We start from the raw sequence: 17,379 nt of genomic DNA on the forward strand, positions 1-17,379 counted from the left end.
GTTCTGCTCACTTTGCCTCCATGAGGCACAGCTGATGTTTTATTCCATCATGAGTGTTGTCTCCCAAAAGATGTTCAAACAAGATCTCAGTGCCCAGTTCTTCTATTGGATTATTCAGAGTGTATAGTAATGTGCTGCAGCAGTGATCTTCTTTACTACAGCTAGTGAAGAGTGAGAGGGAGGAATCCTGATTCCACTGAAATGTGAGACACTTTTGATGTTTTGCTTGTTCATGTGGAGATAAGGTGGTTTTTGGATTTGGGATAGGTTTTTTTTTTTCCCCACCAAAGCTGTTTGGAGGAGTCTTTTCACTGTGCTTTAATAAGCACAACTGAGTGCAGAGAGCTTTTCTTGTGTTGTAATCACTCTTTGACATTGAAGGAAGCAATTCTGCAAACAATGGAGTTCTTGTGTAAGAATACTTCTGTCAGTGCCATTGACCTCTATGGAGGACCAGCTGTTTTTAAAATTCTAACTTACCTACTCTTCAGGGCGTAAGACTTCTTTTTATTTAAGCCTGTCTTTTGTATAAAATCTGACATTTTCTTCTGCAGTAATAATGAATTGTTAACACATCAATAGAACCACTTGTAACTGTTTTTCATGCATGTAAATCAGTCTTTCTGGAAACACCCAAGCTTGTATTTGTGGGAGTCCAAAAAGTTCAGGATACTTCAGAAGCCTCATTCTTCTGAGCTGTAAACCATTATAAAAGAAAGACAAAGAACAGGTTTTCAGAAAAGGGAACTGTGAATACAGCATGTGTAAGCTGTCAGTTTTATTATCCAAATTCGTGCCTTTTATCATTGCAGGAGATACTAATGAGGCCTCAGTGTCTCTTTTGGCACAGCTTGGTATACGTAAGTGTGAATACTTGTATGTGAAGTATTATTTTACAAAACACTGAAAAATAATTAAAGGCACCATTGCACAATATGCACTTTATCAATTAAAACCATAAATGAGAAGAAAATAAGAACTAATAATATTTAAAAGCATGCAACCTGTTAAACTTTGAACAAATAAAAAACAGATTAAATCTTCCTTTATGTCTGTCTTCTGTGATTATAATACTGTGACAGTGGTCTGCGTGGCAGTAGTAGGAAGGCTGTTTTGTCCTGCATTATGTACACTGATTAGGCTAGCAAGCTCCATCACACCAACTGACTTGTTAGCAACTCTGTTGATTGATTTGGAAAAAGTTCAGGCTAGTGCTATGCTGAGGGCTGGCACCTGAAGTAGAAGAGGCTATAGTAAATGTTAAAATGTGGGAGGGTTAATATCCTTTATGCTTTCTTTGTGATTGTTCCTCCCTACCCCTCCATGTATACAGTGGAAAGCCCTTCATGTGGAGTATCTAAAAGAGCAACATATAGATTCTAAATCTTGTCTTTGCCAAACACTGGCACTTTTTGCAGAAAGAATAGGCCATACTGTGGTAACTTTTCATCTGTGAAAATTATGATTGTGGGATTAAGATCAACGAAGGCAAAAAAACCTCAGATGCGGAGCAGAATGGAACTGTTATTATGAGGGCCTGTATCATTGGCAGGGCTGTGATCTACCGAAATTCTTCTAAATAAAAATTGGTAATTGATATGCTTTGTCTAGAGAGGAACCAAAGGTTGTCTTTTTTTATATCTATTGTATCTTTTCCTGTCATTCTGCTATTTTCTTTCTTTTTCTGGTAGCAGCATATATGTTCTGAAATATATATATATTCTAATACCAGCGACATGGCCAAGGATATGCACATTGCTGGGCAAAGCAACCCAGCGTACTCACAAGATCAAAATAGCTGCCTGTATGCACAGCTTGTTGATTGAAGCTCCCTCTGGTATTTCTGCAGAAACCTTTCACAAACCCTGTGGGGGATGTTCATCTGCTGTGTAGATCAGTCTGGCCCTCTGAAGTCTGTAGCTCTCCCACCTGCTTTTTGCATGGTGAGAATGAGTGAAAGAGATAACCCCAGGGTACCTTCTGAAAAGTGTATGGTACACAGTGGTGGTGGTTGTAATGAATTCAAAGCTGATATATGATACCTGGTTAGGATTTGGGAGCAATTCAGATCTCAGTATTTCTTGCACTACCATCCTGGCACACTGCCACTTTTTTCTCTGTCAAAAGTCCTTTATATAATGAGACTCACGGAAATTTAGGGAGATGTGTTGTTGCTCTGTTAAGACCATATAAAATTTACTGCGTTGAGAGTCATAGGTGATAACTTTTAGCCGTTATTGCTTTTGTGAGCTGAAATACCAGTTATGAAGAAATGAACATGCAATACTTGGTTGTGACCTACAAATGGTTTTGTATAGTATCACTGGAGTTGTCAAGTGTGTATTAAGTAACAGTAGTAATGTGGAAGGGACATTGGCTTGTTTTTTTAGAAACTGCTCAAGATAAGAGTGTGTGGTAGTTCAAATTTATTGCTTTAAAAAGGACGAAGCAAGCACCAGGTTTTATGCAGTCTGTCAGATTGCATGCCTGACAGTCTGTTCTAGAGACTAGAACAGTCAGTTTTAGAGAACCTTGCAAAGTTATCTAAAAGTTTTTCCTCAGAACAACTGATACTGGCAGAGAAATCCTTTGTAACTTCAGCTGTGATGAGCCTAGAATTTACCAGCCATTAAATTGATGGACAGATATAGTGAAGAAGACAGTTAGCAGTCCTGAATATGGGAGTTCAGTAGCTCAAGAAATTTGAGGCAACTTCCTGTGTGCCTCCAAGACTCAGGGCCTTTTCATTAGACTCCCGTGGTTAAACATCTTCTGTCATTTTAATTGCAAAACATACCCTTGATCAAGTTGGAAACAGGAAACTAAAACCCTATATTCTAGAATTAAAAGTTCAGAGCCCTCTTTCCCATCCAGTGTTTTGTTCAACCAATGGCTGGAACACTAGCTTAATGTTGTTGGGACTTGTAGAAGGTTTTCTCTCTCAGTAGTGCCCAAAGAGCAAAGTGTCATTTAAAACAGCCGCCTCCTCTTCCCTTCCCTCTGCTTCCCCACCTTTTCACTGTGGAAACATAACTTGTACCAGATTGAAATCTGAAAATACTTGGTGAGATGTGAATGGACATGATATACCTGTGTTGGATATCAAAATCCAGACTAAGCTTGTGTTGGTTAGCCTTAAAGTCTCTAGTTATCTCCATTGAGCTCCAGAGAAATAGTAATTTAAAAAGTAATTTAAATTTTTTGCCAGTTGAGTAGGTGGAGTGTTCAGTAAATGAACCACACTCTTTTTTCTCCTTCCATGATGTTTTATTTTTGTTGATATGAAAGTAAAGATTTGAAAAGACATATCAGTAATAGTCTATCTACTTGTAAATTTAATTAGTAAATGTGGAAATGTTATTGATCCATGTGGCTCTTCAGCCTGAGGTCCTACCAAAGAAAATGCAGTTGTTCTTTCCTTAAAAATCAGGAAGAGACTTTCACAAAATCTTTTAGAAGGACTAATAAACTAATAAGCAGTGACTTATATGAGATTACACTCTTAGCTCCTGTTTCTTATGGCAACTTAAGAGACGATCTTAAAACACATAATCATGTATTGTTTTAATTATCATGATACAGCCCAATTGGCAGAATTTTACTCCAGTGTATGTGCAGAAGCTTGCTATTGCAATATTTGATCTCACATTCATTAAAAAAGCCCCCACAAACAAACAGCAAAAGTAGACCTTCCAGTACAGGCTGAAGGAGAGGAAGTAGAGTAGAGAGTGACCTTGGGAGGCTTGGAACTCATCTTCCCTTTCTTATTTTGGACTTGAAAGCAGCGCTTGTCCTCCTTTGCAATACAAGTAAAACTATTCATTTTCAAGTCAAGATGGTACAAAACCTGTGAAAATAGTGGGTTTTTTTTCCAAACCAACATCTGTTTTGTGCGTTTTGTGGCATTGGTCACTAGGATGTATGTCAAATCATGGACAGACTTCATGCCTGCCTTCCTGCCTTTTGATAAGAGCTTACAGTAAAATTTTGCAGAGTCATCATATATGTTTGCATGTAAGTAATGACACTGCAAAAAGCAACACAGCCTGTCTTGATTTTTACTCCAAACCAAATGGAAGTGCCATTATCTGTATCAGTGAAGGACAGTGATGTTCTAGCCAACACAGAAAAACTCTAGTTCAGTGAGGTGGTTGTTTTATGTAAGGCTTTTTTGGGATTGTTCTGTTTGGGGATTGTTCTGTCTGAGTCGGTGTGTGCCATTCTCTGGTTTTTTTGTACTTAAGTAGTAATAAGAGGACTAGAAGGTGCTGATGTAGGATCTTTATCAACAGGAAGCACAAGTGGGTTTATTGTTTGTTTCTTTTTTAAATGATTGCATTCAGTATATAAAAGTATATATGCATATATGCCCGTGTTTTTTATCTATTAAAAATGTAAATATGTAACCTTGCAGCATCATGGAAATTAGGGACATGCTGTTAACCTACCTATTGCTTCTCTTCTGTCTCTAAAAAGCAGGCAAGGCCATGAACGATACACAGATTTTCATAGCAATACTTCCTATTTCCAAATATATCTTGTCTGTGCTTTCTCCTATTGGATTATTTCCTTCTGTCTTCTGAATTCAATAATTTAAGAGAGAAAGTGGTGACATCTATGTGTCTTGTAGCAGCCTAACTTATTTTTTTCAGAAATGTTTTTCTCATGTAAATGTTCTAAAAATATGATTTAACACATTTATAATAACTGCAAGCATGAAATTCAGAGATTTGTTGTTTCCTAGAAGTGTCTCTATATTGCTCCTGTACACTGGCTATACCAGTAAATAAAAATTCTGCTCAAATTTTCTTGCTGTGGTTTAACCCAAGGGCGAAGGACCTGGAGAACAAATCCTATGAAGAGAGATTGAGGGAGCTAGGACTGTTCAGTTTGAGGAAGAGAAGGCTGAGGGGAGACCTCATCACTCTCTACAACTACCTGAAAGGACATTGTAGAGAGGTTGGTGCTGGTCTCTTCTCACAGGTAATTAGTGACAGAACAAGAGGGAGTGGCTTGAAACTGCCACAGGGGAGGTTTAGACTGGACATTAGGAAAAAATTTTTCACAGAAAGAGTGGTCAGACGGTGGAATAGGCTGCCCAGGGAGGTGGTGGAGTCACCATCCCTGGATATGTTTAAGGGTTGTTTAGATGGGATGCTGGGGGATATGGCGTAGGGGAGAACTTGTGGAATAGGTCTGATGGTTGGACTCGATGATCCCAAGGGTCTTTTCCAACCTGAATGATTCTATGATTCTGTGATTCTATGAACCCTGTTAGGCAGCGAAGCCCCATGAAGCCACTTGCTCACTCCCACCCAGTGAGATAGGTGAGAGAATTCAAAAAAGTAATTGAAAAAACCAATTGGAAAAATTGGTAAAAGTGAGAAAACTTGTGGATTGAGATAAAGACTGTTTAAGAGGTAAAACAAAAGCTGTGTGTACACAAGCAAGGCAAAACATATTGTCCTTAGGACTGCACTAGCCTGTTCTTTTGCAAAATTCTTAAAATGACAAAGGGTCATAATGACATGGTCATAATGATGGAGAGGTTTCCATTAGGTCTGAAGCTATGTAATGCCAGTAAAGAGGGACAGTTTCCTAGGACCACTAGGAAACATATTGAGGAATATATATAATCCTCAGACAGGTATGAATTTAACTGCACAGCTCTCAGGGGTCATCAGGAGAAGTAAACCAAAATCAGTGCATTGCTTTGGCAAGGTCTAAAACTCTGCAATTCTTTCCTTTCAAATTAAAACAATTCAAATCCCAAATGGTGAAAGCAGAAAAAAACATCAGTTGCAATTTTGAAAGATGGAAACTGAAGTTTGTACTTCATTTTTTTTTGGGGTGGTGGGCTGGGTGGAGTGGGAGGTGTTGTTTGTTTGTTTTTTTTTTTTTTTTAATTTCAGGGCTCTTTTGCAAAATGTTATGGTATAACTACTGGATGCTCATGGTCACGTTTCCCAACACAAGAGAAGCTTATACTAAATTGACTTGCAGGGCGACTTCATCAGATATTCACAAATCAAAGGTGACATTTGCAAACCAAGTCTGCTCATCTGATACTGGATTCCTGCGGGTCTGTCTCATATTACTGTTTTCAGGAGGTACTTGTGTATCTATTTCAATGTTAAGTTTGCACTATAACTAAACTAGTAATTTTTTGTTGTTTTATGAGCTGCTATAACAAGTGCTCTTGATTGTAGGTATTAATTCCTGTGGAGCCAACTAAAATACTTGTAACAGAGTATGGAATACATGTAAACCACTATTATGAGTGAGTAAAATCCCTAAGCTTTTCTGAAATTATTCAAGCTCACTCTAATGTTCAGTTCTCAATGATTCCTTTGTTTCCTGCTTCTCTGCATAGTGATTGAAAATCACATACAGCTTGAAAATTCAGAACAGTGCACCTAATGTTTCCCTAGATGTTTCCACTCAAAGCAAATATTTACATCTGTAAGTTGGCATACACTTCTAATGAACCCATGCAATCTCATACACAGGTCTAATTTTGATCATTTTCCTGTCTGGGTAAAAACCATAATTCTTAGAAAATTCTATTGGTTCATGATTTTCCTTCCACAAGTGGAAGATGTGGGCATGACCCTGCATTCAAATGAAGCAGTAATAGAAGAGCCACAGAGCTGGGAAATCTGTCAGGTTTTTGCTAGCCTTCTATAAGGGAAATGTGGGTTTGTTTGTTGGATCCTGCTTGTGTGGAGAGGGATGCTTGAGCTACAGCCACTGAACCATTAGTTGTACCTGTGGAAACGTCATAGAAACTGAGGACTTCAGCCACCTTGCTGTATGTGCGTATATTTGGAACCTCTAACTGCATCTTTTTGCATGTACAACTAAGAGTGCTGGGAACTGCAATTTGTTGGCAGATTGGATTTTCTAAGATTATGTGTAACTTTTGGAGTGGTGGATTCCAAGGTTTTTCTCAGGTGTTCGGTGCTTCACTTGATTTTTGTTATGGAGACTTCCGTTCCCTCTGCCATCCCTGTGCCCCAGCTCCAAGGTGATAGGTGAAATCATGGTGAAATGAAGGCAATATGCTGTCAGGTAGGACTTCTGATTTTCCTTGAGTTCCACTGCTTAGTTTTCTCCTTGTTTCTAAGCTGATTGAAGGTTACAAATGTTTGCTTTCTTACTGTGGATAAATGCTGATTTTAGATTACACAAATGCCTTTGTGTACTCTCCTTTAGTAATAACAAATAATTCTTCTGTATAGAATTGAATTATTTTCTTGCTCAGAAGGAATTTGAAATGCATAGAACAATTAGGGAGACATAGTAGAAAAGAAGGAAACCTTTAGTCGGAATCTTAGCATAACTAACATGTTTGCTGAACAAGCTTCTTAGAAAAGTTAAGATGAGCTTCTTTATTCCCTCCATGCCCACTCCCCCAACAGGTAATATATTTTTTATGGACAAGTTGGAGACATCCCAAAGCATAACAGTGCAGGAAGAATTCTGCATTATAGAAGAGCTAAATTGATATGAGAAGAAATAAAGATCATAAACCAAGCAGTACCTAGTTAGAACAAGCTGAAAAATTTTAAAATTAAAAGCCTGCCACTTTAAAAATCACTGCTTGTTGAAATCTGTAATTTTTACTGTATGATGTAACTGTTGATACTTATCCACAAGAAGAAATAGTGTAATGCAATATTGAGGATAGTGACCCTAATTACTGTTCCAGCAACATGCAATTTTGCAGCAAGAGTTCTGAAAATATGATTTTTAACTTATCCAGTGTTCCACTAATAAAGTGTAGTATCTTTCAAAAATCAGATTTCATAAGTAAGTTTTCAGTTTATTTTTTTTCCTGTAAATGTGTGCACTCAGAGATTTGAGCATGTCTTGAATTTAAGAAGTTATTCTTGTCTCCTATAGGATCTATGCAGCATGTCACTGCGTAGAGTTTTTCTATCTGCTTCAGGGCCAGAAATCCCTTAAGATGACTAATTTGCTTTCATGCAGACTCTGAATCAATGTAACTTTTTGTTTGAGGTTCCCCCTCTCACTCCCTTTCCTCTCTGTGTGTGTGGGAAACCAGAAATGTTGGTTGCTTGCCTGACCTACCAAAACATGAGGTTTTGGTTAGGATTTTGCACAGGTTTTCCAATATATTGAGGGGGTTTGCATGTGATCATCAAGAGTCTGTGCCAATGCCCTTACACTCTTTCTGAAAGTGACTTTCTATGTTCCAGAGAGCTCTGTCTATGTACCGTGCATGAAAATAGCAACTGGGATTATTTACTGACTATGCTGTAAATCAGTTGTAAATCCATGGGCGATATTTAAGAAATCCTATATAACTCTGTTGGGTGGTATTTTAGAAGAACAACAAAGCTATTTTTAAAACTAATGTTTGTTATTTAAGTACTTTTCTTCCACTTTAAAGTTTTTTATTGCTTCCTTCAAAGTTTTGAGGCATTTATTTCTAAGCTATGACAAGACAAGACATACTGTGACAGAGAGGGAGAGCTGGCAGTTAGAGGGGGGAGGAATTATAAGTTAAGTGAATCCTATGTATTTGCTTGGAAACTGAAGTAAGGCAAGAGCTAGTTAAGAGTTTGTGATCATCCCAGGCTCCAGAATAAGGAACCACAAGTTAATTCCTCTGTTAACTGCTCCTGGAAATAGGTGTACAGTCCTTGTAGTGAATCTGTGGACATAGCATTCAGAGAAGTAGCAAGAACCTGCTTACATTTTTAATCATTTCGTCTTTTGCTGGCAGCAGCAGGAAGTCCAAGGGATGCCACTCTGAAAGGAACAGAGGAACAAAGACAAGGATGGAAAACAGACTGTCTCTGCATTATCTTGGACATAGGTGTCTGGGAAAGGATGGTGGAATGTGGTGAGAGGATGATGTATCTTTCTGTTAGAGATGAAAGTGGTGAGTTAGGAGAGGGAATAGGCAAAATTATGTTCACTATGTGCTGTTCCACCAGTTTTAATAGCTGAGAATATAGTATACCATCAGCAAATACCTTGAGAAAGTCTGCAAATTGAGCAATTTTCTTGATTAGGTCAGATTTATAAGACTTACACCTAATGTTAAAAATCCCTATGGTAAGCAATTAATTTATAGAATCATAGAATCATTTAGGTTGGAAAAGATGCTTAAGATTATTGAGTCCAACCATTAACCTAACACTACCAAGGTCACCACTAAACCATGTACCTAAGTGCCACATCTACACATCTTTTAAGTACCTGCAGGGATCATGACTAAACCACTTCCCTGGGCAGCCTGTTCCAATACTTGACAACCCTTTCAGTGAAGAAATTTTTCCTAATATCTGATCTAAACCACCCCTGGTGCAACTTGAGGCTGTTTCCTCTCATCCTCTCACTGTTACTGGGGAAGAGACTGACACCCACGTTGTTACAACCTCCTTCCAGATAGTTGTAGAGAGCAATAAGGTCTCCCCTCAGCCTCCTTTTCTCCAGACTAAACAACCCCAGTTCCCTCAGCTGCTCCTCACAGGACTTGTTCTCTAGACCCTTCACCAGCTTGGTTGCTCTTCTTTGGACATTCTCCAGCACCTCAATATCTTTCTTGTAGTCACAGACCCACAACACAACACAGTATCATGGTGCAGTCTCACCAGTGCCACATACAGCGGGACAATCACTTTCCTGCTGGCCACACTATTTCTGATACAAGCCAGGGTGCTCTTGGCCTTCTTGGCCACTTGGGCACACTGCTGGCTGTCAACAAACACCCCCAGGTCCTTTTCTGCTGGGCAGCTTTCCAGCTACTCTTCCCCAGGCCTATAGCATTGCATGGGGGTTGTTATGACCCATGTGCAGGACCCAGCACTTAGCCCTGTTGAAGCTCATACAATTGGCCTTGGTCTATCAGTCCAGCCTGTCCAGATCCCTCTGTAGAGCCTTCCTACCCTCAAGCAGATCAACACTCCCACTCAGCTTGGTGTTGTCTGCAAACTTACCGAGGGTGCGCTCTATCCCTACATCCAGATCATTAATAAAGATATTAAACAGAACTGGCCACAGTACTGAGCCCTGGGGAACACCACTTGTGACTGGCCGCCAACTGGATTTAACTTCATTCACCACAACTCTTTGAGGCCAGCCATCCAGCCGTTTTTTTTTTAACCAGCAAACAGTATACTCGTCCAAGCCATGAGCAGCCACTTTCTCCAGGAGAATGCTGTGCAAAATGGTGTCAAAGGCTTTACTGTAGTCCAGGTAAACAACATCCACAGCTTTTTCCTCATCTACTAAGCTGGTCACTTTGTCATAGAAGGAGATCAGGTTAGTCAGGCAGGACCTGCCTTTCATAAACCCATGTTGACTGGGCCTGATCACCTGGTTGTCCTGTACATGCCATTTGATGGGACCCAAGATGATCTGCTCCATAACCTTCCCCTGCACCGAGTGTTACATCCCACTCAGAGGAGGGACACAAGTGACTCAGATTCGCAAATTCCCAACAGAGCAGACAACAAATTTCCAAGTCCAAACATTTATTAACTACCCACAATGAACTAACTGAACACACAATAATTGGCTAAGTATATAGCAAGTTGTAGCAAGCAATACAATATGCTTTGCATTTCTTAATGGAAAAAGGAAAAGAGGGAGATAGAGGGAATGGGGAAATACAGATCACTGGTCTGGGTTTCTGCGTTGATCCCGCCAGCGAGGGTTCCAGGAGGCATCCATCTTTTTCACTTGCATCCGTCGTCTTCGCTTCACTGCACTCTCCAGGCCCCCCCTCCTTTCTTTCCCCCACCTTGATTTATACACACTTTCTTTGGGTCTGTCCCCTAGGTCGACCCACATACCTACGTATCCCATGTACAGGGAGGGGTAAGGTGTTTCGTGAGATGATGTAATTAGCATGATCATGTTAGCCTTCATTAGCATATTGAGGGGTGTTAACTTTAATATGCATTTCGTGGATAATGAACCAAAGGTCATTCACCGGACAGATGGCCCTTGAACTTTGGCCAGGAGCACCAGAGCAGAGCTGTCCTGTCTCCACAGGGCTTCCTCCTCCAGCTGCATCTTGTGTTATTCAGGCAGCATTATCAGCTTCAACTTCCAAACTATCCATCCTGTGATTCATAGTTTTGCCTTGCCAGTGTTTGAGGCATTCCTTCAATCAGCCTCAACTTTTGCTTTCTCAGGCTGTTTTTCTTAGTTTCTCACAGGCCTGGTTTCTCATCTCTCACACCAAGTCCCTCTTGTAGATGAGCATCACAATTGCTAACCTCCAGTCAGCTGGCACTTCCCCGGTTAGCCAGGACTGCTGATAGGTGATTAAAAGTGGCTTGGTGGGCACTTCCTCCAGCTCCCTCAGTAACTTCTGTGTGGATCTGACCACATAGGCTTGTGTGTGTCTAAGTAGTGTAGCAGATCGCTAACCCTTTCACCCTGGATTATGAAACCAGCAGAAGTTATGAAGCTCAGCTGAAGCCAGACCATACTTCACATGTCCATTATTGCCCATCAGCTGCCCCTGGACAATGCCTTTGTGCAGGGAGAAGGCTTTATTACACTGTATCCTCTGAAGACACAGTGCTGTGCAGTTTGCAACTACTTTATAGAAGTAATTGAGAAGAATTAACCTTCTTGTCATCTTTGTCACCCCTACCAGATCCTGGTAGTTAGCAGGACATGCTTCCCGTATCTTATATTTTGATAGTTTTCATTTTGTAACAAACCAGTAGAGAGAAAATTCAAATATAATTCTGTACTTAAAATGAGACTTTGTTTTAAAACTTTCTAACTTTTTTGACTCACTCTAGCATGAGAGCAAATTGTAATTAATTTAACGTGATATTTTTATAATTATATTTACATAACTTCAAAATATCTTTTATTTACAGAAGAATCTATCTTTATTTAATAATCATATAATTAGAAAACAGTTAAACACAGTCTTTTGTTCAGAAGACATTGTACTGATTTCTGTCCCTCACTGAAAAAAGGAGAATTCATTATTTCCAGGTGTCATCAGCTCCAACTTCACTGCACCTCCCAGTCTTCTCTAACTAACTTGGAAAATTCTTTCTTACTTAACTGTTTGTTTAGTTTTGTGGTGGGTTTTTCTGTTGTTCTCTAGAATGTGTAAATGAAATTTGTTCTAAAACTGGAAAGTCTTTGTCTTGATTGTGAACTGTCATACAATTAAATAACTTAACTCAGCATTTTGGCTCTGAATTTGTCCCTGTTACTTTAACTCCCTTAGATTTAGGCTAATTTACCTGTTGATAGATCACAAGGAAAAGAAATACCTCAAACCAGATTTAACCAAATAAGACTTTAATTTCTAGAAAGAACAACTGGAAAAAAAACATTAAATCTATATACTGACTTGAGTTTCATCATCTTGAACATACAGTAGTGGTTTTGTGAGTTGATGAGGTAGTAGCTCGAACCAAAGTGACTCTTTGTTGTAATTCCTATGAAAAGAAGGTGCTCTCTGATAAAATTTTTCCAGAAAAAGTTTTGTGACAATAGCTGAACGTGTAAGTTACACTTGTTTGGATGTTTTGGCCCTACGCCCATAGAGTAACTCAGACTCTCTGAGAGCTAGGTATTGGCATACAAATGACAAAGTTGTCTGTCAAGCCTCCAAATTGTGGCTTTTGTTTTTCAGCAACAAAGTAATTTCAGACTTCTGTTTGTTTGGGGGTTTTTTGGGTGTGTTTTTTGTTGTTTTTTTTTTTTTTTAATGACCCACTCTTTTCCCACATTTGATGTATTTGAACTGATAAATGCAGAAATTTTTATGAATGAGCCCTGGGTATTTTCTTGCAAGTTTTAAATTGAACAGCTACAAAAGCTGAAAAATAGGAAAGTCAGTAACAAGTAGTCTTCTGAGTATTTTTGTTGGTCTGCCTTAGGTGGAATTCACATGTCATGAAATTAGAAAAATGGCACTATGGAACAGGGAAAAAAGGTCAATGAACACAAGACACTGCATTACTGTTTCAGTAGAAATTACAAGGGCATTAAAAATATCTGCTGCACAGAGGAGTGTGTGTAAATGAGATGCTGTTTTTACTTGGGCTTCTGAGATTTAAAATAATTCATGTCAGAAAATATCATTGCTGAGCTATCAAATAACACTCATAACTTTTTTAAACCTCTCTTTTACAGAAGAGGAGGGGGAGCTATATCTTTATCAGAGCTGGTAACATATACCTGCTAGCTGATGCCTGCAAGCAGTTGATGATAATTGCTGTAAGGAGCCTCAGTCAAGAATGTACCAAAGGACGTAATTTTTGCAACTTGATGGGTACATCCTAGACAGGGCAGATAAACCAGCAGACACCTGTGGAAGCCCCTCAGAGACGCTTCCCCAAATTTTAGTACTCTTGTGCAATGTATTAACATATGCATTCGATTCTCTGGAAATATGTGTGTACTTCTCGGAAGTTACATGAATATTCATTTCTTTTATTGTATATATAAGTGTGGCCTTGTCTTTCAGCATGCACATTAGGTGGAATGATCAATCCCCCATGCATCCAATGCTGCAATAAAGAATACCTGCCTTCTAAAACTTCAGATTAAGTCTTGGAGGGTTCTTTTGAGTCTGAATTTACGGTAACATTTTGTTGACCCATATGGGACACTGCTTCTGAATCTCAACGGATCTGTGGGATCACAGGACCTCCAGCTGGCACCGAGGGATTCTGAGGGGAACCTCTGATCCCTGTACCGAAGAGCTCAGAGCAAATCCCCTGGTAAAATTAAAGGCATTCTTTCAGGATTTCTGGTTGCCTGCCTGTAAAATGTGGTGAAAGCCTCACAAGGTTGGGCCAGAGGGTACCCAAGGGGTTTGAGTCCCCTCCTGTATAAGTTCCACCAGATGAAACATTGGAGGACGCCTGATCTGAAATGTTGTGGGTTTGCGCCCCACCTGGTCTGAAATGTTGTGGGTATGAGCCCCACCTGGTCTGAAACTGGTGTAGGGGTTTAAGTCCCCTTTGGGAGAATTGTGGGTTTGAGTCCCACCCATTGGTTTTGGTAATTTTGAATTACATGCTTTGTTTATTGGATTACAATTTTTGGATTACATCCTTTGTTAACTAGATCATGGTTTCTGACTTTGTGCATTGAATTACAGGTTTTGGCTTTGTATATTAATAAGGTCTAACTAAGATGGTTGCAAAACACTCTAAAACTTAAAAAATAATTTTTAAAAAGTCTCCATTAGGGTGTATTTTAAGGAACTGGAAACAAATAGCAGGGTTCCCTTTGGATTAATATGCTAAACTGTGTATTGTAGTTCTGTGTTAGGTTGTTTCGTGTGTTGTTATTGTAGTATTTTGTTTCATGTGTTATTTTTGTGATGAGTTCTGTCCAATCACAGAATGGAGGAATTCTAAAGGCTGGTCCTTTAGACTGCTTGTTGAAACACTGGGAAGATCTGGGGGCAGAATCATTGACCCGAAAGAAACTGACTGAATATTGTAATCATTGATAGCCCTTATATACTTTAGATTATCAGGAGAAATGGCCTAAGAATGGAAGTATAAACTATAGTACTGTGTACAACTGTTGTTGTTTTGTAGACATGAAGGGAAAGCGAATGAGATGCCATGTGTGAATTTGTTCTTTGTATTATGGTCCAGATCGTTTTATACCAGCAAAAGAGCAAGACTGAAATCTAAATATAGGGGCAGGCAGATTGATGAATAAACACTGTCAACACTTGACTACTTCGTTCGTAGGTCAGTCAGCACCTGTTGAGGTTTGAACTCAGCTGGCAGCCAGACGCCACGAGGCCAGCCATTCACCTCCCTCCTCCCTGGTGAAATAGGGCAAGGACAAAAAGAAGAAAATTCGTAGGTTGAATAAAAAGAAAGAATTTACTAAATATAACAAGAGAACAAGAGTAACAACAGTGAGTCCAAAAGAAACGGGTAAAATGCAGCAGTGGCTACCGAGCGCGGTGACCGCCCCCCACAGCAACACGTGACCATACCAAAAAACCGAAAACGGCGTGTGCAAGAGAGAGCCTGCACCCACCTGTATACACTCGGCATGACGTCACATGATATGAAATACTCCAATGACTGATTGGGACCCGGCTCTCTAGCTGTGCTCCCTCTCAACCCAGGGAAAGTTAATTCTATCCTGGTCAAAACCAGGACAGCACCGGATATAAGAAGAAAGTCACAAAAGTAGAAGGCATGTCTGGAATGTCAACATATCAGCTAACAGAAAATGCTGCAGTCTTAGCAACCACATTTGCTTAAGCATAAACCTCCTCTGGGGGAAGAGGTTTCCTGAGAGGATGAAGAACAGGAGGAAATATGAGAAATAGAATCCCTCTGGGAAGGGATCAGTGTGTGATCTGCAAGAGAAAGGGACACTGGAAAAATGAATGCCCAAAGAGACAATTGGTTAATTGGATATCCCTATCTGCACCTGTTCCGGAGCCAGACTTGTTTATGATTGGTACGGAAGACTTGGATTGACAGGGACTGGGGATTAAGGAGTTAAAACTCTCCAGCCAAACCCCTGGTTTCAGTTAAACTGGGGCGTGAGACAGTTAAATTCCTAGTTGATACAGGGGCAACATATTCTGTACTAAATAGTTGTAAAAGGCCCATGAGCAAATTCACACACAGAATCACACACAGAATTGTCTAGGTTGGAAAAGACCTAGAAGATCATCCAGTCCAACCATTGACCTAACACTGACAGTTCCCAACTACAGCATATCTCTAAGCGCTAAGTCAACTTTACTCTTAAACACTTCCAGGGATGGGTACTCCACCACCTCCCTGGGCAGCCCATTCCAACGCCTAACAAGCCATTCTGTAAAGAAATGCTTCCTAATATCCAGTCTAAACTTTCCCTGGTGCAATTTGAGGCCATTACCTCTTGTCCTATCACTTGTTACTTGGTTAAGTAGGTTACTTGGTTAAGTAAGCTCTCTGCAACCTCCTTTCAGGTAGCTGTAGAGGGCAATGTCTCCCCTCAGCCTCCGCTTCTCTAGACTAAACAACCCCAGTTCCCTCGGCCGCTCCTCGTACGACATGTGCTCCAGACCGTTCACCAGCTTCGTTGCCCTTCTTTGGACACGCTCAAGTGATTCAATGTCCTTTTTGTAGTGAGGGGCCCAAAACTGAACACGGTAATCAAGGTGTGGGCTCACCAGTGCCGAGCACAGGGGCAGGATCACTTCCCTGTCCCTGCTGGCCACGCTATTTCTGATGCAAGCCAGGATGCCATTGGCCTTCTTGGCCACCTGGGCACACTGCTGGCTCATGTTCAGCCAGCTATCAATCAACACCCCCAGGTCCCTCTCTGACTGGCAGCTCTCCAGCCACTCCTCCCCAAGCCTGTAGTGCTGCTGGGGGTTGTTGTGGCCAAAGTGCAGTACTCAGCATTTGGCGTTATTGAAGCTCATACAGTTGGCCTTAGCCCATTGCTCCAGCCTGTCCAAATCCCTCTGCAGAGCCTCCCTACCCTCGAGCAGATCAACACTCCCACCCAACTTGGTGTCATCTGCAAACTTACTGACAGTGCATTCGATCCCCTCATCTAGATCATCAATAAAGATATTAAAGAGGAGTGGCCCCAAAACCGAGCCCTGGGAAACACCACTCGTGACAGGCCACCAACCGGATTTAACTCCATTCACCACAATTCTTTGGACCCGGCCATCCAGCCAGTTTTTTACCCAGCAAAAGGTGTGCCCATCCAAGACATGAGCAGCCAGTTTCAGCAGGAGAATGCTGTGGGAAACGGTGTCAAAGGCCTTACTGAAGTCAAGGTAGACAACATCCACAGCCTTTCCCTCATCCAATAAGCAGGTCACTCTGTCGTAGAAAGAGATCAGGTTTGTCAAGCAGGAACTGCCTTTTCATAAACCCATGCTGACTGAGCCTGATCCCCTGGTTGTCCATTATATGACTTTTAATGACACTCAACATGACCTGCTCCATGACCTTCCCTGGCACCAAGGTCAGACTGACAGGTCTGTAGTTTCCTGGATCCTCCTTCCTGCCTCTCTTGTAGATGGGTGTCACATTTGCCACCCTTCAGTCCAATGGGACCTCCCCAGTTAGGCATGATTTCAGGTAAATCATGGAAACCGGTTCGGTGAGCACATCTGCCAACTCTTTCAGCACCTTTGGGTGTAACCCATGTGGTCCCACAGACTTGTGTGCATCCGAGTGGTGTTAACAGGTCTCTGACCACTTCCTCTTTAATTGTGATGACCTCATTCTGCTTCCCCTCCCCATCTCCTAGCTCATGAGGCTGGGTGTCCAGGGAACAGCCAGTTCCACTGCTAAAGACTGAGGCAAAGTAGATGTTGAGCACCTCAGCCTTTTCCTCATCCTTAGTTACTATGTTTCCCTCTGC

General features: G+C 40.8%; 1 protein-coding gene and 1 long non-coding RNA gene across 5 annotated transcripts in view; both read left to right on the top strand.

Annotated features, from left to right (window-relative positions):
- The window catches only part of LNPEP (leucyl and cystinyl aminopeptidase), an 81,779-nt gene that overhangs the window by 6,048 nt on the left and 58,352 nt on the right, over positions 1–17,379 (top strand). The window lies entirely within an intron of this gene.
- LOC141937863 (uncharacterized) lies at positions 6,006–12,197 on the top strand. 2 transcript variants are annotated; one of them, XR_012627100.1, is made up of 2 exons: positions 6,006–7,071; positions 8,753–12,197. It is a non-coding gene; the product is annotated as an uncharacterized LOC141937863 (long non-coding RNA). The 2 variants fall into 2 exon arrangements; XR_012627101.1 differs by having other exon boundaries at positions 8,756–12,197.

The sequence above is a fragment of the Strix uralensis genome, chromosome Z, assembly GCF_047716275.1.
Source record: "Strix uralensis isolate ZFMK-TIS-50842 chromosome Z, bStrUra1, whole genome shotgun sequence".
Taxonomy (NCBI): Eukaryota; Metazoa; Chordata; class Aves; order Strigiformes; family Strigidae; genus Strix; species Strix uralensis.